This window comes from Camelus dromedarius, chromosome 29 (genome assembly GCF_036321535.1).
Source record: "Camelus dromedarius isolate mCamDro1 chromosome 29, mCamDro1.pat, whole genome shotgun sequence".
NCBI classification, from domain to species: Eukaryota; Metazoa; Chordata; class Mammalia; order Artiodactyla; family Camelidae; genus Camelus; species Camelus dromedarius.
In genome coordinates, this window is record NC_087464.1 from 6,416,572 (window position 1) to 6,443,656 (window position 27,085).

A 27,085-nucleotide genomic window follows, 5' to 3' on the forward strand; every position below is an offset into this window, starting at 1 on the left:
TTTTGAAAGCATTTTCTTTTATTGCCCGTAAGGTTGCTTGCTTTTCCTTTCTATGTGTATTAATGGCAGCATTTCATGTGTGGCAGCCCCTTTGAAAAAGGCATTTCTGCAAAGAATCTAGGATCCCTTTCGTGCAGTGTCTCAATTTTATAGACCAGGAGCAAACTGAGGCCTAAAAAATCTCAGTGGCTTCTTGTTATCAACCCCGAGGTTGGTGGCAGAGCTCGGATGAGAATTCCTTCTCCTGGCACCCCGGGCGGAGCGTGCTCTCCTAATACAGTGGTGCTCAGTCCTGGCTGTGCTAATTCAAGTCACCTGGGGTGGGGGGTAATGAAGCAGTGGTTCTCAAAGTGTGTCCCCTGGGCGAGCAGCATCAGCAGCCCCTGGGAGCTTGTTAGACCTGTGTGCTCCTGGCCGCCCCCCCCCCCCCCCGAGTCAGAAACTATGGCGGTGGGTCCAGTAATCAGTAGCTTCACAGGCCATCCACATAAATCTGATCGTGCTTAAGTGTGAGAGCCACTGCTTTAAAAATGCCACATGCAGCTGAACCGCTCGAAATCCTGATATAATTGATCTGGGGTGTGACTTGGGTGTGTTTTTAAAGGTGGTTCTGAGAAGCAGCTCGGGCTGGGAACCTGGGGTTCTTCTGTTCTGTGCCTCTATTTGAGATTATCTGTCAGGAGTTTGAGGACGTTTCATGGTGCTGTGTCACGAGCAGTCTTGCCCGGAAGTGTCCCCTGATAATAGCCTGCTGCTCATGAGTGGCACTTCCCCCCTGGAGAGCAGGGGACCCCATGGCTGACCTGTGGGAGCTGGGCTTTTGCAGCATAAAGACTTACCTTTGTGTAAACATATAGCGTGTCTCAGTGGAGTATTCCAGTGACCTTGGGAGTAAATCGATTCTGACTCTCCTTTAGAGCCACTTTGTTATTTATAAGCCAGCCTTACAGCTCGGCTCAGCTGGTCCCTGCAGTCCTGTCCACGTAGTCACCCTCCTTAGCCTAGTCTGCAATCAGCAGGGAGGTATTGGAGGTGATTTGCTGGATCAGGGTCACCTCTGCAACCCCAGGAGAGAGAATGCCACATTAGGGTTTTGCTCTGTTCCTTCCCGCACCCTTACAAAAAGCGGGAGAGAGAGACCCCAGCATAAAATTACTCACAGCTGAAAATTACCCTTTACTAGGAAGCAGGGGTTTTGTTAAGTCTCACGGTTTGGCTATGCATTCGGGCTTGATGTTGGTGTGTTATTTTAAACGTTAGGCTCCGACTTTACCTGGGTCAGTCTTGGTGGATCGTTTTTTTTCTTTATCTGCTTTCAGAGTAAAGGACTATTGGTGCATTTTCTGCAGCTGATCTGAACATACTGTTTCCGAGGCAGGGGCATGACTGTAAGGCAGAGGTTCTTAGCCCTGGCTGTCCTGGGCATCACTGGAGGGGGGCGGCTTTAACAACTACTCATACCCCAGTCTTGCCCCCAGAAAGCCACTTTTATTGGTCTAGGGTGCAGCCTGGGCATCTGGTGATTTAAAACCTCCCCAGGTGGTTCTAAGTTTAGCTGGTGCTGAGAGCCGCTGTGCTAAGACGCTTAGCACATGAGTAATAGCACCTGTGGGCCAGCCGAAGCGGGTTTTCTCGGATGAGAACCACCAAGCAGGGCCATGAGGTAAAACGCAAAGGCAAATATATTTTATTCTCCCTTTTCCCTCCACTCAGGTCAGTGCTTGTCAAGGGCTAGTCGGTGACCAGAAACCCAGGGTGCCGGATGATGATCTCATGGAATATTTGTCTAATTACCAGCTGCCAACCTCTTCAGGGGCGGGTACCAAGGATTGCTGACAAAATGATAAATTGTGCTTGTGTTTGCATTTTTGTCCCTAGAGCGATTTTGGAGGCACTCTTTTGATGGACTGTTTAGCCTTTAGTGAAGGAAATAAAATGAGCAAAACCAGGGTAGGGAGAATGTGCTGGAAATTAAGTACAAACAAGAGCAGCCATGCCAGGCTGCAGGGAAGAATGCCTGAATTTGCTTACAAACCAGCCCCCTCTCAGAGCCCCCCAAGTCTCACGTCAGCTGCTCGGCCACGCGGGAGCAAGGTGTCTGTTTAAGGTGGTGGCAACGCAGGCTCTGTCCTGGGTGAGAACACAGACACAGGAACAAAGTGTGTATTTTGCTGTTGGCCCTTCTTGCTTTGTTGAACCCCTGAGTAAATTTTATTGCTGTCTTGAGAAAGACAGTGGGCCTTCTAAGAGGCTTAGCTAATAAGCATTCAATTAGGCCCTATGTAGTTTGGATTAACTTTCACACATGGTGGGGTTTAGAAACTGGGAAACTTAATTTATGAAGACACCAGCGAAATACATTCTTGAAGTTTCCCAGAAAACGGAATCAGAGTAATCCAAGATTTCCCAGGGGAACGTGTTTTTTTATGGCAGAACGTGGCAGCCAGAGATGTCCTTGATCTTGTGTTACCCCCGACCTTGGTCGTGGCCCGGGGCAGCCAGCTGGCTCGTGCAGGTGGGGGGAGTCTGAGAACTCTTCCTCCTCCGTGAAGCACTCAGTTTACCTGCCAGTTGAGTCTCGGCAAGCTGCCACGTTCTTTGGGCGGAGAGAGGGACTGACACAGCGAAGGCCATTTGGAAGGAATCGCGGCCTTCTCTTGGGTGTTACAGAAGTTGCAATCTAAAATCTTCCGGGCTCCCGGAGAGGGATCAGGCAGATCCTATTTCCTTTATAGCTCCTAATTTTAGGACCTTATAAACTAATTCATAAAATATCACTCCAGCTTGGAACTTGGCATGAAAATATGGAGTCTGGGAACCTTTTTTCTTTTTCTTTTCTTTCTTTCTTTCTTTCTTTTTTTTTTTTTTTTTTTTTTTTGGTGAGCATGAGTTTTTGAAGTTTTTTTTTTTGAGGGAGGACTGTTCTCAACAACTAAATTGTACTTTGGATATTTTGAAATGTTTCTTGATTTTTTTTTGAGTGGATATTTTGATTTCAAAACTTTTTGCGATTCCTGTTTTAGTTTCTCCATTCAAATTATGCAAGAATTTGCATCTGTAATATCTGTATGTACTCTGTAATGAATAATTGGTGGGGACTGTGCCTTGTATCAGTGAAGATTCATTTGAGTGGAAATGACAGAAATCAAACTGGCTTAAACACTAATGTCATCACTGCTTCGGGCTCCTGGGACTGAGGACGAGAGCGGGAGGCTGGACATCAGGTGGGCTTCTCAGCAGTTCCTTATCTGGCACCTTTGTCTTCAGCTGGCTTCTCTCCTGGTGACAAAGAGGCAGCTGGGCTGAGGATATAAACTCTTGTGTTAATCAGGAGTTGAAGTGGGTTGACTTGGATCACAACTTTAATTCCTTTCAGTTCACCACTGGTTTCAGATGTCTTGAGGCAGGAGCAGAAGAGCTTAGCTCAGTTCCCACACGACTGTGGAGATATTACTCTGCGTGCCGTTCCACTCTTGTCCTGACTTCCTGCAAGGTACCACTTACTTAGCGGGGGGCATAGCTCAGAGGTAGAGAGTGCTTAGCGTGCATGAGATCTTGGGTTCAATCCCCAGTACCTCCGTTAAAAAAAAAGAGACACCACTTACTTGGTGAAAGTCTGGTGGAGTAGGTTTGGGACACCTCTAATCCGGGTCTGATCTATCATTCCAGCCCATGCGGTTGATAACGTCACAGTTCTGTTCTTATCCTTACAGTCTGTTCACGTAGAGATTTGGGTATAGTTAATATGCAGAATTTGGGGCTTTCCTTTTTTGGATCTCTCTTTCTAGCATGTCCAGAGTTAGTTTCTAGTTACTTCTTTGCCCTGAAGTCTGTCCTTTGATTCTTCAGGCTTGCGGATCGCAGGCTTTCTGCTGGAGCACCAGCCGCCCTGTGTTGCACTGACTCAGTCTGTCTGCAGCCCTCTGTGCTGCTCTTTTCTTCCAGTCTTTGACTCCCCACCAAAATCTCCTGCACTGACTGACTTTCCCAGTAATGCAGTCATTGGGCTTTTGTACTTGGTGTAAGTTTGCAGTTGCTCCCTGCAGGGGATTCAGGTCTGTTAGGAGCTTGTTGGCCATGCAGCGTTCCACGTGAGAGTGGGTCTTTGGGAATGGCTGAAATTTGCATTGTGGTTTAGAACATAGGCCTTTTTGTTTTAATAAATGTTTTATGTGTAATTTAAAAGAATATGTATTCTTTAATTGTTCTGAACAGTGTTCTGTGCATGTTCATTAGTCGGAATTGTTGTGATGTCAAATCATTCATATCCTCATTATTTTTGGCTTGCTTGATTTGTTTGTTTTAATTAGAGGTGTATTAAAAATCTCATAACTTATTGTGGTTTGACCTATTTCACCTTTGAATTCTGTCAGTGTTTTCTTTATAGGTTCTTAGGCAGTATTGTTTGGTGTATAAGGGCCTAGGAGCCGTATTTCTTTTATTTTTATTATTATGTCCTGGGCCATTTTTTATCCCTGGTAAAGCTTTTGACCTCCTATCTGCCTTCATCTGATACTAACATTGCCAGGCAGTTTTTATTTTGGTCAACATTTACCTGTTTTTTCTTTTCCCTTAGTTTTATTTGCAACCTTTCTCTATCAGGGTATTTTATATGTTTCTTAAAAGTAGTAAGTATCTGAATTTTTTTTTAAATGTCCAATTTGAGAGCATCTGTCTTTTCATTGGAAAAGTTAGTATTTTTATACTTACGGTGTTACTGATACAATTACATTTATTTCTACCCTGTTGTAGAAATAACATTTCTACATTTATAATACTGTGCTTTTTCCTGGCTTCTGTTTGCTGAGAGTTAAATGAACTAATGTAGAGGGGTTTTCATTAAGTAGAAAGTATTATTACAACATTAAGGTGTCATGTCTATATAGAAAAGACACATAGAGTGGATTCCCTAAAGCCAAGCCTGAGGTGAAGACTTGGGTGCAGGGGGTTAGTTTAGGGCAGGGAGGGGAGGGTCCCAGGAGGCAGGGTGGAGAGAGAGACAGGGAAGGGCAGAAACCAGTGGAAGGTGAGTGTGTGCCGGGGTGTTGCTCTGGGCACTGGTGGAGTCTGAGAAGTGCATGGAAGCTTCCATAACTGTCGTGAGGCTGCACGTGGTGGGGAGCTGGAGTGTTTCTGGTGGCTCGTTTCTCAAATTTCTGGGCTGCTCTTGTGTAGGCCAAGGGGGCATTAAGGGCTAAGAGCCTGTGAAAAAGATAAGGCCAGGGTCCAATGCTTGGGGAGGGCACGGGTTGCCCACCACAGCGGAGGCAGAGGTGGGCGACATGAGGTGCCACAGGAGGGCCTGCACCGAAAGGGGCTCCTGTATGCGTCCTGGCTTGGAGATAGTGCCCAGCAGGAGGGATCACTAACCATTTAAAAATGCTAACAATTTAAGAAAACTTGTTACTTCTAAACATTCCTGTGTATTCAGTTAAAAAAATTCTTCCTGTGTGAACAATTAATCGATCTATGGTAAATCCCTACCTTCCCTCTTCATCCTTCCTTCCTTTTAAACTTTCAGTCATCCAGCAAAAGAAGCTCTGAGCTCTCTGAAGGAGTGGCCAGAGCACTGCACCCCCGGCCCCCCAGAGGCTTGGTGAGGGCCATCTGGAAGGAAGCTCCCTCTTGCCTGGTAGGGGGCCCACCTGGCCCCTTGTGGTTCCCTCCAGAGGTTCTGCTTTCTGGACTGATGGCTGGAGAATCGGGAGAAATGGAGAAGCCAGGCCTGGGGGCAGTGTTTGAATGAATCTTTATGTAACTATTATTTTTATTCTATCTGCTCAGCGACTGTGTGTGTGTGTGTGTGTGTGTGTGTGTGTGTGTGTGTGTGTGTTTTCTCTAAATTGATGTGATATATTTTATTTTGGGATCTCAGTATTTAAACTTGTAATGTGCCCTGTTATTCAAGGCAGTCATTTATTTGCCCAGCCAGTGTTTACTTGATGCTGACTGTGTGTCAGGCCCAGTCCCGGACGTGGGACACCCTTCAGTGGACAAGAGATCAAAGTCCCCATTCTCACGAAGCCTTCATTCTAGTGGGTGATTGCTTACGGCCAGCCTCGTTTTGGATGAGCTCTGGGGAAGAGGGTTCCCAGTCCCCTGGTCATCCCTTCCTTCTGTGCCCACCTCCAGGGAGTCCAGGTTGGAAGGACTTTCTGATTCCCAGTGGAGTTCAGAGAAGAAAGGGGATGAGAACCAAGCCACTGGATGGATAGCTGTGACTTTGCAGCGTGAAGCAGGTGTGTCCAGACACAGGATGGGGGTGTTCTGAGTGGCACTTTGCTTTTGTGCAGGGGCGGGAGTCTCGCTTCCCACACTGCCTGCCACCACCTGCTGGCCTCCGGCACGGCCTTCTAGCATCCTCTTAGAATTCTCTGCTTTCCTTTACCTCTGGGACCAGCAGGTGGGTTCAGTGAGACTGGAGAGTCCCCCTCAGAACCTGACTGCAGTTCCGGCCATGGGAGCATTTTCTCAACTGGGCTTCGAGCATCATGGAAGCATTCCTGCAGGGAACCGTCACTCTGTGTGCTCTCTCCTGGCACCACCCGGCTTCCCTTCCTTCCCGGCCTCCAGATGCTAACACTTCCCAGGGTGCACTTGTGGCCAATGCTGCTCTTTTATTTTATTTTTAATGAAAAATATTTTTTAAATGGGGAGAGGTAATTAGGTTTATTTACTTATACATTTGTTTATCTATTTATTTGAATGGAGGTCCTGGGGATTGAACCCGGGACCTTGTGCATGCTAAGCACATAGTTTATCACTAGCCTCCCCCTACCGCTGCTCTTTTATTTGCTCTCTTGGGGTCCTCATCTGGTTCTACCCTGGAGCAGCACTGCTCCCCGCTCGCTATCTTCCCAGTCTGTCTCGAGCCCCTCATCTTCCCGTGTTCTGTCCGCACGTCTCCAGTGACTGTCTGGAATGGTGGCCTCTCCCATCACTTGGTGGTTCTGAACCAAATCCTTATCTGAGGATGTCTGTCTCCACCAGCCTGATACCAGTGTTCTAACCCAATTTTTTCCCAGCCACCTAAACTCAAAATTACCTGTTTACTCGCTGATCCTTGTGTCCTTGTATTCACCATCTTTTTGTTAGCTTATTTTGTTATAGCTGCAAAGGACTTTTGTATTACCCAGACTGACCAATTGTTCACATTTTCCTCCTGTAGCTCTAGTTTTCTTTCTTGCTCTTTCCCTCCCCTCCTTCCTTCCAGCCTCCCCAACCCTCTCCCCCTCCACACGCACTTTTTTTCGTCAATCACTTGAGAGCAATTTGCAGACATATTCCTTTATCATTAAACACATTTATTTATTTATATTTCCTAAGAGCTCTTACTACCCACTGTATGTTTGTCAAACCTAGGATGTGAGGGGGTGAGAGTAGAGCTCAGTGGTAGAGTGCGTGCTGAGCATGCCCAAGGTCCTGGGTCCAGTCCCCAGTACCTCCAGTAAATAATAAGTAAATAAATAAATAAACCTAATTACCTCCTCCCTGCCAAAAAATAACCTAGGATATGAAACATTGACATGGTACTATTATCTGTTTATACCATGTGTATATAAATTTTGCTGGTAGTCCCAGTAATGTCTTCTACAGCTTTCTTTTCTTGGTCCAGATTCTAATCTAGACTCACACATTGCATTGACTTGTCAAGTCTCCTTAATCTCTCCCAGTCTGGCTCAGTGACTGGGTATTCTTCTTTTCTGATCATCACATTTCTTCAAAAATACGAGGTCAGTCTAGTTATTTTGTAGGAGGTCTCTACATTTGGTTTTGTCTGATGTTTCTTCACGGTTGAACTTAGATTCTGCGTGTTTGGCAGGAATAGCGCAGAAGGGATGCTGTATCCTTGTCAGTGCCTCTTATCAGGAGGCACCTGCTGCCAGTTTGTCTCATTATTGGGGATGTCAACTTCTATTACTTGGTTCAGGTTGTAATCTGCTGTAGAATCATTATCTTTCCATGTGTAATTGGTGAGTAACGTGTGGGCTATTTTGAAGGCACGTATAAATATCCTGTTCTTCGTTAAACTTTAACTCACTTCATTTTAGCATCTCTTGATTCTTGGCAGACTCAGTTTTTTAGTGCAATGGCTTCAAAATGGTGCTTTTCTAACCATTTCCTCCACATTTTAAATTGGTGTTCTCCTGCAAAGAGAGCTCCCCCCTTTTCCCCATTTATTTCAGTGTGGACTTAATCGACTCTTCATGGGTACTATTTATTTACTTACTTCTTTTGATGTTCAGATGGTTTCAGATTTGGCCTTGGTGAGAGTAACTTTTGAAATCAGATATGGTTATTAGATTTTCTAGAGGCTTTTGCAGCATTGTGGAGACGTGTGTGTGATTGGTCTTTTTAGATAGAAAAGTATTGTACATTATGTAAATGAATTTCCTAATATTATACCAACCTTGAATTCCTGGTGTAAATCTCAGTTGTGGTCCATCAGTTCCTTAAAGTGAGTTGCATTCTATTTGCTAATGTTTTGTTTAGGCTTTTTGCATCCGTATTCCTATATGATGTTACTCTGTAATTTCCTTTTTTATGTATGTGTTATCACTGTCAGTTATCAAAGTCATACTAGCTTTTAAAAAAAATGTGGAAATTTTCCTTTGTTTTCAGTGCTGTGGAACAACCTATGAATCACTGAGGCTGTCTGGCCTGTGAAGGTTTGGTAGAATTCCCTGTGGACTCATCTTAGCCTGATGTTTTTTTGTGGCTGTAGTTCCTTTCTGACTTTCTCTGTTTCTTCTATAAAAATCGGCCTGCTTAAGTTTTATATTAGTAATGGGATCAATTTTGGTAAATTGTATTTTTCTAGCAAATCTCATCTAGGTTTTCAAATTGATGTGCAGAGAGGTCCCCCCCTCCTTACTTGATGTATTAAATAATTATTTTTCAATGTGGATCAAACTTGATGGCATATTCCTAGGTCACAGAGCCTTGGGTCTATTAAAGGTGTATTTTGGCTTATGGAATTATATGGGATGATCTTTTTGTTGTCTTTCTCTTTATTGCTCTTGAAAATCCATTTTGCTTTTGGAGGCCCAACTTAGATGTCACCTCTTCCAGGAAGTCCACCCTAATTTCCTCACTTAGTTTCTGGAATCCCAAGGTGCCTTGTCTGCATTCTGAATATCACATTTATCTCTGTCTGCTGTTTGTGTCTAAGGCACTCTGGGTGGAAGGCAAGACTCTGCTTGCTGCTGTAACAAATTACCATAAACTTAGTGGCTTAAAACAACACAAATGTGTTATCTTGCAGTGCTGGAAGTCAGAAGTCTCCAATCAGTTTTACTGGGCTAAAGTCAAGATGTCAGCAGGCCTTCACTCCTTCTGGAGGCTCTAGGGGAGAATCTATTTCCTTGCCTTTTCCAGCTTCTAGAGGCCCCTTCCTCCATCTTCAGAGCCAGCTGTGGGGAGTGGAGACTTTCTCATGCTGCATCACTCTGACAGCTTTGTAGTCAGATCTCTCTCTACCTCCCTCAGATAAGAACATGCATGATTACATCAGGCCCACCTGGGTCATCCAGTCTAATTCCCCATCTCCAGACCCTTAATCACATCTGCAAAGCCCCTCTCACCATGTAAGTTAACACATTCACAAGTTCAGGGGATTAGGACGTGGACATCTTTGGGGGACCATTATTCAGCTTACCACATTCATAAGTGTATTTCCTATGTTTCCCAAGAAACATATCTCATAAATAGGTTTCTTCCAAAAGTCCAAGCATTGCAATCACAGTCAGTATTGAATAATTCTTTTTTTTTTCCCCTCTTCTGGTTATCTTTCAGACGTGTTCTCTGTGAGAGCACAGAAAATTCATCACAGGGCAAGCACATTAGCCCGTCTCTTGAATATTGATTGAGAAAGAAAATCTAAAAGTCAAGCACAGAGACAAGTAAGAAAAGGACAGCATGATATTTTTTTGTACGTGTGTGTCTGAGTCCTTTTTCCCACATGCAGTTCCACCAGGCAGAGGACTTGGAAGAGAAGTGGGGCTGTCCTTTCCCAGTTCTCTCCTGTGCTCTTATGCAACACACACCCGCCCTACTTTAGTAACTCAAAGCAGAGGAGGCCGCCAGCTTAAATAGGAAAAACTGTCTCCAGCTGCAGACGGATCAAGAATGCATAGTTTATTATTTAAAGTCCACGCTGGCTGGGGCTGGCCAGGTGGCTCAAGGAAGCTCCCGGCAGCTGGCCCAAGCCTGAGGCCAGGGGAGGGCTGGTGGCCCCCAGAAGGCGCGGGCCAGGGGGCTGAGCGCGCGCGCGGCCGGCGGAGCTGCTGACTCGGTGTTCCCGGGGCGGTGGGGGTGGAGAGCGCGGCCCCTGCCAGCTCCCGCAGAAGTGTCTGATTTTTGAATCAGCAGCCTTCCTGTTCCCTCCAAGGGAGAAAGTGGGAGAGAACGTGTGACTGAGCGAAGGAGCCCGGCTTCCCTCCCAGCAGGAGGACCTGGGCCAGGAAGTCCGACACCAAGAAAGGGAAGGGGAACAGGCACTCTGTTTTGAGGGACTGTTTGTTTTTTTGGTTTTTTGGTTTTTTTTTTAAAGAAAGGCCTCTAGGGTTGCCTTTGCCTCCCCTCCGCAGAAAGGTCTCGCTTTTTCAGTGCGCTGATTTCTCATGGAAAAGCCCAGCAGAGAGAAGTCTCAGGACATCTGCTGCCCAGTTTTCTTGGGTGTTTTCCAGCCACGAATGCAGCGGGTTCATTTTGCACAGCCTTCTTTCAAAGCAACGGGCAATTTCTTGTGCACGACCAGACAGGGAATTCGCTCGCTGGAACCGGTATGGGGTTGCATAAACTGCCTTCGGGCTGAAGGAGCGGATACCTTTCTCAATCCATTAGCAAGTCGTAGATCAAACTCCCTGTCACTGGGTTTGGACAGAGCTGGACAGTGAACCATAGGGGAAAAGCCCAAGAAAGCTGGGAGTGTTCCCGCCCAGCTGAGCAGAAAATGTCAGGCGTCATTGGTGGTCGGTGATGTTGGTGCGGATATAATCTGGGGCCAGCTGTGAAGGGCAGAGCCCCCATGGATGTTGACGCCACCCCCTTGCTCAGGGCCGCTCAGGGCTTGGGGAGGGGACAAGAGGCGTTTCTCCTTTCCAGGGAGACTGCAGACAGAGCTTGTAGGCCAGGGTCCCATGGATCCCTTAAGGAGTCTGTGCTCGGCCATGTGGGCTCCCAAAAAGGGAACGAGCATTCTTTCTGTCAGCGTTGAAAGAAGTACAACTTTCTCCCAGAAAATAAACTGTTATCCATCACTGCCAAGGGCGGCTGCTGCTTTTTGGACTCTGCTTTTAGGGGAATTTTGATTCCCTCGACCGTCCCTCACCTCCTGACCTTGACACGGAGGTGCCTCTTCCTTGCGAGGGGCTGACCGTCGACGGCCAGGAGCTGAGTGTTCAGGTTTCATGCCCGCTGTGTCCCCGGGGGCTGTCATCTGAGTCGCCCTTGGACTGGTGGTTCCGTTTCTGTGCAGCAGTTAATCATTGTGTCGGTGTGGAGTCTTCAGAGCAGGATAGAGGCAGAGGCCCTCAATTAATTTCTGTCAGGGCCTTGTTGGCTTGTCTCTGAGTTTGAAAAACTGCCTTCTCCAGTATAAATATGCATTTCCCGGCGGCGACGGACGTCTTGCTGTTCCAGAGATGTGAGCGTCCACGTTCCAAACCCTGGAGGGAAAGTGTCCCTTGCCAGCAGGCTCTCTGCTCCCGGATCTCCCTTGTTTCCTCTCCCTGACGCTTCTCCCTCCCCAAACCTGCTCCTGAAAGGGTCTCCGGGTCCCTGCACGTCCCGCATGAAGACGGAGCTCTTCCACTTGATCACCTGAAGACTCTGAGGAGCAGCAGGGTTATTCTTTTCTCCAGTTCTAATGGCACACGACCTCCCGAAGCACTTAGGAGGGCCATTCCACAGCCCATCTGAAGATGCTTCAAGCGCTTTTCCTCTCCCTCCGTGTTCGCGCTGTCCCGTGAGTACCAGGCCCTCTCTGGCCCCCGTGGTGGATGGCGGGGGAGTGTGGAGAAAGAGCTCCAAGAAACGGCTGAGCCACACAGACTCCGGGCATCCTGACCCAGGGCGGGCTGGGAGGGGCCCAGGGCTTTGGGTGGGGAAGGTTGGGAATGCTCACAGGGGAACAGGGTGGGGCCGTGAAGGCTGCTGGGCTTCAGTAGATTTGCAGAGTAGATCATTCCAGAGAAGGGGGACAGCTCATGTTGTCTTTCCCTTCAAACACTGTCACACACCTGGCACCTTCTAGGGCTCGGTGATCTCATGCAGCTGTGGAGGGGGCTTAACGGTGGCCAGGATGGTGAGTGCAGAGCCCAGAGTCAGGCTCGAAATGCACATGTACCACGTGATCTTGAGCAGGGACCTCACCTCCAGACTGCTGTCTCCTTCTGAAGTGGTTGCAGATGCCCCGTCATGGGGCAGACCACTGGCATGGTCTGGCGGACTGGCAGATAGCCATGGGGCAGCAGCAGCAGCTGGAGGGCAGTTCCATTGGCATCCGGCTTCCGGCTATGGTAGAAACAGGGATCACGTGATTAAAAACATAGCTCCCCGCGGAGGAGGGTATAGCCCAGTGGTAGAGCGCATGCTTAGCATGCACGAGGTCCTGGGTTCAATCCCCAGTACCTCCATTTAAAAAAATAATTAAATAAATAAACCTAATCCCCCTATCAAAAAAATAAAAAATAAAAACATAGCTTCCCTTGGGACATCCATGTTGTAAAAAATCACAGTGTGCCCCAGCGAAATGCCCTGCTTGTGGTCGAGGCCAGGTACTTGCTAGGTTTGGGGACACAGTGACTTGGGAAGAAACAAGAACAGGAACTCATGGCCCGGAATCCAGCGTGGCTTCCTCACCTCATCTGGCTGACCAGGGTGTTGAGCCCCTAAGATGTGTGTGCAGGGAGACGAGACTCATCCCTGCATCCTGCGGTGGCCTTTCCTGCTGCCCCGCCAGGCTCCCGGGGGATTCCAGGCTGGATCATGCAGTGGAGAAAGCAAGCTGGGAGGGGAAGCCAGAGCAGAGCTGGGTCGCTAAGCCAGGGACTCTGTTTTCCTTTCCCATGCCTTTTTTCTTTTTCTTCCTAATTCCAATGCTGACAGTACAGACTTCTTGAAGATAGTCCAGTTTCAACCATATTAAAGAGTAGTTACTTGGAGTTCTGATACACCAGTAACTACCTAAAAAGGGAAAGTATTTAGCAATAGCAAAAAAGAAAAAAAAAGAAAAAGAAAGAAAGAAAAAGAAGGAAACTCTTCAAGCTGCAGGAGGAATATAACTGATTGACTTACCGCCAGGGTGAGTGACGTGGGCACTTCCTTCAGGAGGCCGAGACCGCGAGCAGCATTGAACGGTGGCATTCGGCCACTCGCTTTGTCTTTGGGGATCCTGAGATTTACAGCTGTCCTCTTCTGCTGGTTTCCCTTCCAGTTTTCTGGGACAGGCAGCCTCTAGCAGCCTGTGTTCCAGACAACCGAACATCATTTCTGGCTGCCAGATAAAATAAAATGTTTTAAAATAACTTTTTTTTGACAGGGCTCCACTATAAAACATTTGTGGGGTGTGTGTGTGTGTGTGCGTGTGCGTGTGCGGGGCCGGGTGGGGGGTTAGATTATGTGAGAATTGTCTGTGTGTGTGGAGGGAAATAATAGAGTTTGTTCTCCTCCAGGGTGTCATGTTTTTGGTAACACACGTCACTGAAAAGTTGTTTAAAAAAGTGAAATTTTTGCAAAGTGAACCAAATACTAAATTAAGTATGTAGACTCATCATTTTAAGGAAATCTGGAGTGAATCCTGTAAAGGGGAGAAATTTTTGGCAGGACGTGGACCGGCTTCTCAAAATGTACTTGTCGGTTGCTTCTGTATTTTTCATAAAAGAGCATAACTGTGTGTCTAGATCAGATCTCTGGTTACTGGACCCTCTGAGTGGAACACTCTCATGCATGGGCAGCAAGACCACCACCCAGGTGTGGCCACGGTGGGTGTGCATGGCTGGGTGCTTGGTTTAACAGGTAGCAAAAAAAAAAAAAAAAAAAAAAATTGGCTCATGTGAAAAGTCTTTTGGAATATGAGCTTCAGTCATGACTGGACCCAGGATTTTTTAGTGACATGTCTGAAACTTTGTTGCTTTCTTCTGCCAGCTGGTGACTCTGTTTCCCTCTCTCTTGGCTTCATTCTCAGGCAGGTTCCTGGCAGTAGCCAGGGTGGCTCCTGGCAGCTGCTACTTCTGTGATTCTTCATGCTGAGGAGCTCAGTCACATCAGACTTTGTGAAATGGCTGGCACGGTCTTGCTTGGGTCACATCCCTGGACCAGCCACTCTGAAGAGTAGGAGTTCTCGCTTCTGTCCACAGAGCGTGGTAGTAGGGAGGGGCTGCTGATGGAAGTTCTGTGATTCTGTGTGGTCCCACGTGGCCAGGGGACATTCTGTTGTCACAATGGGGCAAAGCAACAGATGCCCCCGAAGGTGGTGTGGACTGCTGTGTCAGTCTCTGCCTTTTTCTCCTGGGCAGATTCCTGGGGTGGCCTTTGCCCAGGGGAATCTGTAAAGCACTGCTCAGTCTCTGACACTGTCCCCTCTTGGCCGCCTTCTCCCTTCTTCTGAGGGCAGTGGAGGAAATAAGTCATGTTCAAGCCGCAGGCTGTGCTTGGGCAAGAGGCCGTTATAAGATGCTTCGGGTCTGTGCTCTCATCAGGTAAGCCCAGGCTGGCTCACGTATTGCAGGTAGGTGCTTTGGAAGCGTGGCAAGACTTACAAGTTTCTACCTAGCACAGCATGAGAGAAAGCCAGCAAGTTTGCTGCATTTGCCTCAGTATCAGTTACTATTGCTGTGTAACAAATTATTCCAAAGCACAGAGGAGCCAGCTTGTCTTTGCTTCATTGTGTCCGAACCTCACCTGGGAAGACCTGAGGTCTGGGGGCCGGAGTGCTGTGGAAACTCCTTCACTCATGTGTCTGGCACTGGGGGTGAGTGGCTTGAACTGTGTGTATCAATGGTTTATTCCTTCTTCTTGCTAAGGAGTAGTCTGCTGTGTGGATAATCCACAGTTTTGTTTATACATTCACCTATTGATCAGCGTTTGGGTTGTTTCCAGCTCTTAGCTATAACAAAGCTACTATGAATATTTGTGTAAGAGTCTCTTCTAATGGGCTTAAGCAAATTCCTGGATAAATATGTTATTGAGGAATGGCTGGCTCATAAAGTAAGTGTATGTTAACCTTTTTAAGAACTGCCAAACCGTGTTCCAAGGTAGTTGTACCCTGTTACATTCCCACCAGCGCCGTAGGAGAATTCCAGCTCCAGATCTTTGCAACACTCGGGATCGTCAGTCTTTCACGTTCAGCCGTTCTAATAGGTTTGTAGTGGTATCGCATGTGAATGTAACGAAGTTCTTTGGCAACGTGTCTGCGTAAATATTTTGCACATTTTTTTTTTCTTGTTGAGTTTTGGAAGTTCTTCGGATATTCTGTATACAAGTCGTGTATCAGATAAATGTGTGGCAGATATTTTTCTGAGTTCATACAATTTTTCTCCTTTTATTTTGGTAGATTTTTAAATAACGGCTTTTAAAATATAACTTATATACCATCGTTCACCCATTTAAAGTGTAAAATTCAATATATGCACCGAGTTGTGCAACCATAACCATAACTAATTTTAGAACATTTCCATCATTCCAAAAAGAAACTCTATATCTATTAAGTGTCACTCCTCATTACCCCTAACTCCCTCAGCTTTAGGAAACCGATCTACTTTCTGTCTTAACGGATTTGTCTGTTCTGGAAATTTCGTGTAAGTGGAATCACACAATACGTGGTCCTTTGAGACAGGCTTCTTTCACTTACGATAATGTTTCAAGGTTTATCCATGTTGAAATATGTAATAGTACTTCATTTTTATTGCCGAATAATACTCCATTAAAGGAATAGACCACATTTTGTTTATCCATTCATCAGTGATGGATGTTTGGGTTGCTTAAACTTTCAGACTGTTATGAATAATGCTGCTATGAACATTCTTGTATAAGTTTTTGCACGGGCATATGTTTTTATTTCTCGTGGGTATATGCGCAGGCATGGAATTGCTGGGTCCTATGGTAACTCTGCATTTAAACTTTTGAGGAACCATCAGATTGTTTTCCAAGGTGGCTGCACCATTTTACATTCCCTCTGCAATGAATGAGGGTTCTTGTTATCATCCATCTTTTTCATCATGGGCAATCTAGTGGGTATGAAATGGTAGCTCACCGTGGTTTTGATTCGTATTTCCTTGATATGTAATGATGTTGAACATCTTTTCATGTATCATTGGCTATTTGCATATGTTCTTTGAAGAACTGTCTATTTAGACCCTTTGCAACATTTTAAAATTGGGTTGTCATCTTATTGTTGAGCTGTAGTTCTTTATGTGTTCCAGGTGCAAGTTCTTTATTATGTACAGTTGAATTTCATTACTCATGGTAGTTATGGCCTATAAAGTTGCTGTGAACATTGAATTACCACTTCTCCTGGGGGAGATACAGAGTTAGGTTCCTGCAAGCTTGTGGTCACAACATCTTCATCAGCCGGTCCATAAATAACGTGGTTATAGGTGTTTTTCTGTTTAAAGAGACTTTATTTAATAATTCTTCATTTGTTAATATTGAACTCACAGACTATAGCACCATAGCTCGTGTCTGAATGAAGTTTATCCATAAGGCACAACCCAGCCTTCTTGCACTTAGGAACCTTAGGTAGCTCTTCAGTTCTACCCTTGTGGACCATTTGAAACAGTGAAATACGAAGGCACAGCATTGCTTTGTTTGACCTCAGCAGGAAATGTGCATGTTGGGCACTCAAATTTTTTTTGCCACTCCGCACAGGTCAGTGAATGACTGTGAAAGTTTTATGATATTGATTTGGGGGTTACTTACAGGTTTTAGCGAATAGGTAAATTTGCAAATACGGAATACATAAACAATGAAAAGTGTGTGTGATCTACAAAGATTTTCCAATCTCTACTTTCTTTTTACATTCTTGTTGGGTTGTATCCTCTGAGGCTCCCAGATTTAATTTTGATGAAGTCTAATCTACCTAGTTTTTCCTTGCTTGTTTGTGCTTCTGGTATCGTATCTAAGAAACCATTACCTAATCCAGGGTCACAAAGATTTGTGTTTATGTTTGATAATTTAGCTTTTACAGTTAGGTTTTTTCAGTTAATTTTTATATATAATGTAAGGAAGGGGTCCAGCTTTCTTCTCTTGCATGTTGATATCCTGGTGTCCCAGCACCACTTTTTGTAAAGACTGTTCTTTTCCCATTGAGTCATATGGCACTCTTGTCAAAATTAATTGCCTCTAAATGTGTGGATTTACTTCTGGTCTCTCAGTTCTCTTCTGCTGATCTATGTGCCTAGACTTACAACAGTACCACATGGTTTTAATCACTTAAGATGTGCAGTAAGATTTGAAATGGGAAGTGTGAGTCCTCCAATTTTTTTGGGGGGGGGTTATCCTGGGTCCCTTGAATTTCCATATGAATTTTAGGATCAGCTTTTCAATTTCTGTAAAGAAGGCAGGTGGCATTTTGATAGGGATTGCATTAAATCTGTAGACCAGTTTGGGAAGTTTTGCCATTCTAACAATACTAAGTCTTCTGATTCATAAAGATATGTCCTTTTCCATTCATTTAAGTATTCTTTAATTTCTTTGAACAGTGCTTTGCTGTTTTCAAAGTATAATGTTTTCACTTCTTTTGTTAAATTTATTCCTAAGCATTTTATTCTTTTTGATGCTAATATAAATACTTCTTAATTTCATTTCTGGTTTGTTCATTGCTGCTCTATAGAAATGCAGTTGATTTTGTTTATTCATCTTGCATTTTCAAGCTTATTGAACTCATTACAACTCAAATAGTTGTGACAGATTCCTTAGAGGTGTCTATATACCCATCTGTGAATAGGGATGGTTTTACTTCTTCCTTTTCAATCTGGATACCTTTTATTTCTTTTTCTTGCCTAATTGCCCTGGATAGAACCTTCAACCCAATGCTGAGTAGAAATGACAAGGAGTGACACCCTTTCTTATTCCTGGTCTTAGGGGGAAAGGATTCAGTCTTTCACCATTGAGGATGATGTTAGCTGTTACTATTTTGTACTCTTTTTCAGGTTGAAGACATTTTCTAGACATTTCTAGTTTGAGTGTTTTTTGTTTGTTTTTATCACTGAAAGGTGTTCAATTTTGTCAAATGTTTTTTCTGCATCTATTGAGATGTCTTGTCCTTTATTGATATAACATTACTATTGCATTTTTGATTTTTGGATGTTAAATCAATTTTGCACTCCCGGGGAAAATCCCAATTTGTCATATTCCTTTTTATAAATTGCTGGATTCAGTTTATTAATATTTTGTTGAAAATACTTGCATTTGTATTTGTAAGAGATTTTAGTCTGTAGTTTAGTTTTTCTTGTGATGCCTTTGTCTGGTTTTGATACTAGGGTAACACTGGCCTTGTAGAACATGTAGATATGTGTTTCTTCCTCTTCTATTTTTTGGTAGAGTTTATGAAGAATTGGTATTAATTTCTGTTTAACAATGTTTGGCAGGATTTACCACTAAGCTATCTTTACCTAGCTTTTCTTTGTGGGTAGTTTTACAATTACTAATTCAATCTCTTTACATATAATAGGTCTATTCAGATTGTCTGTTTCTTCTTGAGTCAGTTTTTGTAGTTTGTGTCTTTCTGGGAATTTGTCCATTCCATCTGTTATCTAATTGGTTGGCATTGTTGTTCATAGTATTCCTTTGTAAGGTTTTGTATTTCTGTAAGATAAATGGTGATGTTCCTTCTTTCATACCTGATTTAATATTTTGGTTCTTTTATTTTTTTCTCCCTTGGCCAGTGTAACTAAATGTTGTTAATTTTATTGATCTTTTTAAGGAACAAATATTTGGTTTAGTTGATTTTTCTCTTTTGTTATTCTGTTGTTTGTTTCATTCATCTTCTTCTCTAATTTTAGTTTTCTTTCTGCGTCCTTTGGATTTTGTTTGCTCTTTTTTTTTTCTTGTGCCTTAGGATAAAAGGTTAAGTTTTTTATTTGGAGTCTCTAAGTATTTTTGTTGAATTATCTCTTTCTACCTTCAATTTTGTTTTGTTTTGTTTTTACTTCATGTATTTTAGGGCCCTGTAAGGTACACATAAGTTAATAATTGTTCCATCTCCCTGATGAGTTGACTCTTTCATCATTAATAATGTCCACTTTATCTTCAATAATATTTTGTTTTAATGTCTATCTTGTCAGATATTAATACGGCCACTCCAGCTTTCTTATGGTTGCTGTTTACATGATATGTTTTTTCCATTCATTTTCTTTCATCCTGTTTGTTTCATTGAATGTAAAGTGTGTCTGTTGTCTACAGCATATGGTTGAATTTTCTAAATTTTGCCAATCCCTGTCTTCTGATTTCATTGGTTAATCCACTCACATCTAATGTTATTACTAATATAGTTGAATTTATGTCTGCCATTAAAATTTTTGTTTTCTATGTCTGTTTTCTTTTCTGTTCCTCCAGACCTCCTGTTCTACCTTTTTAAATTAAGTGAACATTTTCTAGTATAAAATTTTAGTGCTTTTAATTACTATGTCACTGTATATTTTTGAAATATTTTCCTAATGGTTGTTATAGAAATTACCATATTATGTCTTATCAGAATCTACTTCGTACATCAGAAAGAGAAAGAAAAATACCATATGGTATCACTTACGTGTGGAATCTGAAAAAAAAGGACACAAATGAACTTATCTACAAAACAGAGACAGACTCATAGACATAGAGAAGAAACTTACGGTTACCAGGGGATTAACGGGGTGGGGCAGGATTAATTGGGAATTAGAAATTTTCACCTCTTCAGGAGTAATAGAAATGTTAACTGTCTTGATTGTGGTGATTTCATGGGTACATACATCTATCAAAATTCATCAGATTGTCCTTCTGAAATATGTATAGTTTACTGTATAGGAATCATACCATAATAAAGGTGTTTTAAAAAAAGAATCTGCTTCAGATTTACTAACTTAATTCTAGTGAGACAGACAAACATTACTCCTATATAGGTCCCCTTCTGTGAGCTATTATTGTTTAGAAATACATTCATATAAATCAAAATATATATTTTATATTTGTATATTGTATTTGTATCACAAACCCAACAATATATTGTTCTTAGTACAATTTATCTTAATTTATATAACTCTTACTTTCTATAATTCAGTGTGTATTAAAGAAGCTGAGAATGGAAAATTGAGTGAGTCTGTAGAGTTTGTTATATCATTCTTCCTTTTCAGCATTTCTGCTTCTCTTCATTTCTGCCTGTGGATTTGAGTTTCCATCTGGTATCATTTTCTTACCCAAGATAACTTTACTCTCACCCCTCTCTTTTGTGCTGGTATTGTCAAGCACGTTCTATTTCTCTATGTGAAAGGTCTGACACTTTCTTTTAAAACCAGTTAAGAGAAGAGGGGGAAGAAATATGGCAGTGACATTGTTTCTTACCCTTACACGTTCTCTTTTATTATTTGTGTGTGTGTGTGTGTGCACGCATGAATTTGAATTGTCATCTGGGTCACTTGCTTTCAGTCTGAACAACTTGTTTTAATGTTTCTTGCGGGGAAGGTCTGCTAGGAACAAATTCTCTCAGTTACTGCTTGTCATAGAGTATCCATTTCATATTTGTTTTTGAAAGATAGTTTTGCTAAATACAAGATTATTGGTTGACAGTTTTTTCTTTCAGCACCTTGAGTGTGTCATCCCACTGTCTCTGGCCTGTATGGTTTCTGGTAAGTCTAATAAGTTAATCCTATTCAGATTCCTTTGTACATGATGAGACTTTTTCTCTTGCTGTTTCAAGGTTTTCTCTTTCCTTGGCTTTCAGCTTTGTTTGCCATACGCTTAGATGTGGATCTTTTTATATTGTATTCTACTCGGAGCTTGTTGAGCATCTTGGATGTGTCAGTTCGTGTTTTTCATTATATTTAGGAACTTTTCAGCTATTATTTCTTTAAATACGTTTTCTGTTGCTTTCTCTTCTTCCTCTCCTTGCTGTGTTCACATCGCAGTATGTTTTTGTGCTGCATGGTGGCCTACATGTCTTTGAGGCTTTGTTCATTTCCCCCATTCTTCAGATTGTATATAACCTCTATCAATGTAGCCTTATATTTGCTGATTCTTCTTCTAGTTTAAATATATTTTTAGCTCCTATAATGAAGTTTTCATTTTGCTTATTGTGCTTTTCAAATCCAGAATTTCAATTGATTCTTCAAAAAAAATTTCTGTGTCTTTATTGATACTCTCTATTCGAGACACAGTCATTCTGGCTTTCTTTACTTCTTTAAGCATGGTATCTTTTAGTTCTTTGAACATTTTTCTTGTGGCTGCTTTGAAGCCTGCTTGTTGAATCTGTCATCTGGACTCTCTCACAGGCAGTTTCTCTTATCTGCCATTTTTCCCTTTTCTGGGTCACACTTTCCTGCTTCTGTTTTATGTCTCAAAATTTTTGTTGAAAATTGGACATTTAATACTAATTGTAGGAACATAGATACTGGTTCCCCATCACTTCTTCAGATCTTCCTATGTTGTTGTTTATTTGTTTAGTGACTCAGACTATTTTGGTGATGTCTTTTTCCCTTCCTTTAGTGTCACTCTCAGAAGGCGCAGCCTTGGGCGTGGGTACAGTCACTCTGCATGTCAGTGGTTTAATTAGGGTTCTCTTTGACTGTCTCTTTCCCTGATAAGCTGTCTGCCTCACTTGGTATCACACCCAGCTGGCAGGCTTCACTAATTGCTCACTGATTGCTCTGTTGTTTTCAACAGCGTCCTGGGACATACCTGGCTGCACAGTTTGATCCAACTAAATTCAGTTTGGGGTCTTTTTTGTGGCAAGTCTTTGAGGTCTGTTCTAAACCCAGGAGGGCTCTCCTTCACTGTACTCTCTGATGAACGACCTGGCCGACCATTTAGCTGATTGCTCTTAATTAAGAGAAGCTGCCAGCCTCACATTCGCTTTTCACTAAAACTTCATTGTTTTTGAGAGTGTCCTTAGACTTGAGCTTCCCGCACTTTATTTCAAATAACTCCCGTTCTTTTGGGGAGCACATGGGAGTTCCTTGTTCTCATGGGCAACCTCTGTCCTTGGTGAAAATCTCTGAGACACTACTTTGGACAGTAGGCAGGGTTGGTAGTCTGGGCTTCTCAGCTTGCTTCTCCTGGCATGGAATATCTGCCCTGTGAGCTAGCTGATAGGAAGGTGATTGGGTCCCCCAGCATTTTCCTGGGTTGGAACCTCCTTCTCTACATGGGAGCTGGGGGAGGAGTGGAACCTTGACCTTTTGGACGCACTCATCGGGAAATTGGACTCTTCAATTTGGACTCGGAGGGCTTGAGCAATGCTGGTGACCTGTTCCTCCTGGCGAAGTATCCTATCCCTTGATTGGCACCTGAGGGGCGGGGAAGCCCTGTCTTCTTTGTCCGCTTCTTTGATGGAGTGGAGCTTCCATGAAACTGAGCTAGGATGGGAAGGAGTGCATAGTAACTGAAATGTCAGTTTTCGCTCTTGTTCCAGACGTGGAATACAGATAGCTGCTTTCTCACAGCTCATGGGCTGAAAGGGGAAAGCGGTCAGGTTGAGACCCACGGTTGTCATAAAATTGGCTCTTCTGTACTGTGGCAGGAACTGTAACTTCTAGAAATCTGAGGTTAGCTTGCCTGTGGCGTGTCATTGTGAAGGTGATGACTCAATTTGGACAGCATTGAAGTAGATCTTCTGGGAGTACAGTCTGTGATCTGAGATTCCTCGAAGATTTCTCAAAGCAAAAGAAGTCCACTACAGGGTATGCCAGGGAGTCTGGGCTTTTTCTGTGGTGAGCAGGATGACTGGCCCTGGAAAGGGGGCATTCCAGAAAGAAAAGTAATTGGTATCCTTCTCAGAGCTGGGAAGCAGGTTGGTCATGGCAATAGTAGCTGACCTCTGGATTTCCATGGCTGGACTGTCATCTTCTCTCCTGCAGCACCCAGGCAGGGAGTGGGTTGACCTGTGGTGGGACCAAGCCCACAAGTGGTGGGCTCATGTCGCTGCTGGTGCCCTGCCCAAGGCTCCTGCTGGGCACATGGAGGCAGACGAGATTTCAAATCAAAGGCATATCCAGAGTGGATCTCAGACCCCTGTGGTGACTGATGACACAGTGTGGTCACTGCAGGTCAGGATCCTGCTGCAGGTGACCAGGGTTCTATGGCGGCAGAATGTGCCCTGGAAGATTGCCTGCTGGGCTGGTGACGTTTATGTTGGTCTGCTCTTACACTCTTTTGGAGGAGAAACTCAGCGTGGTGGGTCTGGTTTCCAGGGATTCAAGTGACTGGAATCACATCAGACAAGGAAATTGACCCTGTACCTCGTGGAGGGTGCCCTCTTGCAACAAGACGGTCCCAGGGTCACTCGGTATGAGACAGTCTTGTGCAGGGGATGGTTGGCGCAGGTATGCCAGGATCTGAGAGAAAGTGACGTGAGCCTGGCTCAGGAAGGGTGTGCAAAAAATAGTGGGGGGAAGGACGTGGAAGTGGGGGAGGGAGGACACAAAACGGCTACCCTGTCTCTAAAAGATATGGCAGAGCAGTACCACAAAAAAGAGTGACATGACACAAATGAACTGATTTGCAAAGCAGAAACAGACTCACAGACGTAGAGAACAAACTTATGGTTACCAGGGGCACAGGGGGTGGGAAGGGATATGGGAGTTCGAGATTTGCAGGTACTAACTACTATATATTAAATACATAAACAAGTTTCTACTGTAGAGCACAGGGAGCTCTATTCGGTGTCTTGTAGTAACGTATAATGAAAAAGAAAATGAAAAGGAATATGTGTATGTATATATAGGACTGAAACATAATGCTGTACACCAGAAATTGGCACATTGTAAGCTGATTATACTTCAATTTAAAAAAAAAAAAGAGAACACGTGACTCCTAAATGTCCTGAAGAGGAACTGAGGCATCTCAGCTCCCAGCATGTTGTCAGTGTCTGGAATTGCCATGTGGGAGTGTTGCCTCTCGGGAATTGAATGTTAAGACTGTTGGACTTACGGCTCATTGAGCTTCTTGTAAAGGCTGTGCTATAGAGCTTAGCACAGTCCGAATGAGTTTGTAACAGGAGACCACGCAGTGGCAGCAGATTAAAATAAACCACCCAGGAAGTGATGACACAGTCAGGTCTCTCATTCAGCGCTGGATGACTAGGGCACCGAGGGCACTGCAAAACACGCTTGCAGCATGACCTTGGCTTCCCACCTTAACTGGCAAGCAGTTCTTTCACCAAAATCCAGGTGAAGACAGAAAAAGACAAAAACACATTTAGAAAAATAAAGGAACTGGGTTATCTGTTGTCAAAACTGGCAAGGACTTCCCTTTAACTATAGAGAACAGTGGGCCTGGATTGGAAAGGGTGGTCAGTGGCCTTTCCAGAATGGCCAAACTCTGCGGAAAGAGAGCAGAAGAAATATTTTCCCACCTCCACTTGTTTGTCCCTGGCTCTGAATTTCAGAGGATTTATGATACTTAGGAAACTGGTTGGCTGTTCCTCTTGGTTTGGCGTTTGTTGTACGGCTATCCTGCAGCTGACTTCAGGGCAGCCCTGTGGCAGGAGTTTGTTGCTAGCACTTTGTGTCTAGTATTGCCCTGTGGACAGAAGGAAGCCTGTAGATCTGTATTTAAGTGTCCCGTTAGGTCTGAATGTGCAGTAACACCCCCTGGGGAGGCACAGGATCCCACCACAGCCGGGCAGAGCTGACTACTGGACATCATGCCTGTCCACCTGCCCTCCAGCAGCAGACCTCAGATGGGACGCTGCCCAGTGTGATCAGGGAGACCTGTTCACCCCAGGTCTTGGCACTGGCTTTAGGTAGACTTCTTCTCATTGGAATTTGAGTAAATAGAGAAAACCACCTGAGAACCTGAGTACAAATAGTACAAACTGTCAGGGAAAGGATAGGCAGAGAAAACATATCTTTGGAAAGAATTTAGTTCATGACCACTGTAAGTTTTACAAAACTGGTATCCTAAATGAGATATAAGAAGATAGGGCTTTACTATGGAATAACGGTATGAAGTATCCTTAAAAAACTAAAAATAGAACTACCATATGATCTAGTGATCCCACTCTTGGGCATATATCCGGAAAAGGCAAAAACTCTTAAGTTGAAAAGATACATGCACCACTGCCCCCTCAATGTTCATATCAGCCCTATTTACAATAGCCGAGACGTGGAAGTAACCCAAGTGCCCAACAACAGATGAATGGATAAAGAAGATGTGGTATATGTATGCAATGGAGTATTACCCGGCCACAAATGAATTTAATAGTGCCGTTTGCACCAACATGGATGGACCTAAAGAATATCATACTAAGCAAAGTAAGCCAGACAGAGAAAGACAAATGTTATGTGCTATCACTTATATGTATATTGTAAAAAATAATACAAATGAATTTATCTAAAAAACAGAAGCAGACTCACAGGCATAGGAAACAAACTTATGGTTACCAAGGGGGAAAGGGAGGGAATAAACTAGAAGTATGGGATTAACATATACACAGTACTATATATAAAACAGATAAACAACAAGACCTACCGTATAGCACAGGGAACTATATCCAATATCTTGTAATAGCTTATAATGAAAAATAATCTAAAAAAATGTATAACTGAATCATTTTGCTGTATACCTAAAATGAACACAATATTGTAAATCAACTAGTTTAAAGAAAAAGAATATCTCGTCATAAACAAATTTCGGAAGTCATTAAAAAAAGAAGATAGTGCTTTAAAGAAGCAAAAGCCATAAGGATTGCAGAATGAGATGTAAAAACAGTAAGCTGAAAATAAAAGGGAGCTGGTGAAATAATGAAAGCTTAAAAAGCTAGTTTGCTGTAGCAAAATTAAAATCTGCAAAGGTGGCAGTACAGCATAGAAATGACCTCACACGTGTGAGTTAGTAATGCACAGAATAAATGTGAGATGCTTCTCTGGGAGCAAAGGAAGGACAGAAGAGAGCTTCATTTTTGGGTGATGAAAATGTTTTATTGCTGTGACGATGGTTGTGTAACTCTGGGGATATACTGAAAGTCATTGAATTGTAGGCTTAAAATGGATAAATTGTATAGTATGTAAATCATATCTCAACAAAGCTGTTGTAAAAATTAAGGGAAGATGTAAAATATCAAGTATTTTAATAATGCCCTGTACCTCAAATTTAAGAAATATTTACGAATCAGAAAAAGTAGAAAGGAAAGTGGAGGAAAAAAAATGATGCTGAATTCTTTGTACAGAGGGGAAAGCCAAAGTTCTGCTATATTCTTGACATTGATCATCAGAAAGCAATACAGGGTAAAGGATGTGTCTTAAGATTGTGAGGATAGCTTACTAGTAGAATTGCCTCCTCAGTGCTAGAGATGATAAACTCAATGAAATGTAGTTCCCACAGGAAAACAGAGAAAAGGAACTAAAAGCATGACAGAAGATCAAACATTGTCAATCTTGATAGTAAACATGAAAGCTTCAAAATTCTCTATTCAATGACAAGGACTCACAAATGACACCAGAAGTCACTGGAAAAGCCTGGGTAAAGATTTAAACATCAAACACAATTAAAAGGTGAAATTGAGACATACTTCTCAGAGTACTACAAAAGTCTTCAATATGCTTTTTATTCACTAATTGTAAAACTATTAAAGACCTACTATGTGCTGGGCACTAGTTGTTATTGAAGACCTACTGTGTGCTAGGCACTAGGTATGGAGCGATGAATAAAACTAGAATGGTTCCCTTTCTCACTGAGCTTCCTGTATAGTAGAAGAGACTGTCATTAAACACAGAACAATTAAATAGTTACACATTGTGGTAAGTACTCCAAGGAAAAGAAAAGTGTGCTCTGGTGACTTAGGTGAAGGGATCCAAGGAAAGCCTTTTGGAGGAAGTGACATTTGAGTTGTGAGTACCAGTTAGTCAGGTGACTTCTGGGGAAAAGAATTTTCCAGATGCAGTTATTGCAGGTT

At 43.3% G+C, this 27,085-nt stretch overlaps 1 protein-coding gene across 1 annotated transcript in view; it reads left to right on the forward strand.

Moving 5' to 3' along the window:
• Positions 1 to 27,085, forward strand: part of ADAMTS17 (ADAM metallopeptidase with thrombospondin type 1 motif 17) — a 302,517-nt gene that overhangs the window by 11,392 nt on the left and 264,040 nt on the right. The gene's annotated exons all lie outside the window — the stretch shown is intronic.